The sequence below is a fragment of the Opisthocomus hoazin genome, unplaced genomic scaffold, assembly GCF_030867145.1.
Source record: "Opisthocomus hoazin isolate bOpiHoa1 unplaced genomic scaffold, bOpiHoa1.hap1 HAP1_SCAFFOLD_188, whole genome shotgun sequence".
NCBI classification, from domain to species: Eukaryota; Metazoa; Chordata; class Aves; order Opisthocomiformes; family Opisthocomidae; genus Opisthocomus; species Opisthocomus hoazin.
The window spans coordinates 100,001-101,226 of NW_027449083.1; positions in this window are offsets into that span (position 1 = coordinate 100,001).

Genomic DNA, 1,226 nt, shown 5'->3' on the forward strand with positions numbered 1-1,226 from the left:
TCGCGGGGCCGCGCGGCCGTCACACAGCCCGGTTCGGTAAAGAAGCCCGAGGAACCCCAACCGAGCAGGTAGCGGGATGGGGGGGGGTGCGGGGTGACACGGGGAGGCACGCGCCCCGCCGCTTCCACCACCGCCGTCTCTTTGCTCGTCACGGTCCGCGCCGCTCGGAGGGAAGGGGACAACACCTCGCACGAGACGGGAAGCGACATTGGAAAGGAGACCGCCCGGCCCGAACACCGGAGCCCCGCCGTGGCTCCCTATGACGGGGAGTACGGAAGACCCGGCCCGCCGGGGGCCCTCTCCGACGCCACCCGAAAAGCCTCATCGATCAGGAAAGGGAAGGGGAACGGAGGAGAAGCGGAGGCCCCACGGCCACGGTTCCTGGGACAGCGACGGCCGCACGCGCCGGCCCCCGAACCCCGAACCTCGGGCAGGGCTGGGCAGCACAGGCGCGGGGCCCTGCGTGCGAGCGAGCGAGCGGGCAGCGTCGACAGCAGAAGCCCAACGCGGCTTGGCCACCGGCAGAGCCGGACTGCCGTAGAGGCTTCTCTGCAACGTGCCCGCGGATGGCTGCTGTTAACGGGCGTGGGGAGGGGGGGGGAGCCACGGCAGGCTCCACTCCCAAACCCCGGCCCTACAAGCGTTCGAGTGCCGGAGACCGCCGCCCGTCTCGGCCCGGCCCTGGAGAAACCCCTCTTGGAGCCCTCGCTCCAGTCGGCAACGGCCACCGGAGCCTGCGGGCAAGCAGCGGCTTCGCGCGGCTTCTGGCAGTCGGAAGCGCCGTGCGCGATAGGTAGGAGGCAGAACGGCCACGGCCAGGGTCGCCGGGCAACGCCCGAGTCTGCCGGCTGAGCCGCGGGTGACAAGCGTTCGAGTGCCGGCGACCGCCGCCGGTCTCGGCCCGGCCCTGGAGAAACCCCTCTTGGAGCCCTCGCTCCAGTCGGCAACGGCCACCGGAGCCTGCGGGCAAGCAGCGGCTTCGCGCGGCTTCTGGCAGTCGGAAGCGCCGTGCGCGATAGGTAGGAGGCAGAACGGCCACGGCCAGGGCCGCCGGGCAACGCCCGAGTCTGCCGGCTGAGCCGCGGCTGACAAGCGTTCGAGTGCCGGCGACCGCCGCCGGTCTCGGCCCGGCCCTGGAGAAACCCCTCTTGGAGCCCTCGCTCCAGTCGGCAACGGCCACCGGAGCCTGCGGGCAAGCAGCGGCTTCGCGCGGCTTCTGGCAGTCG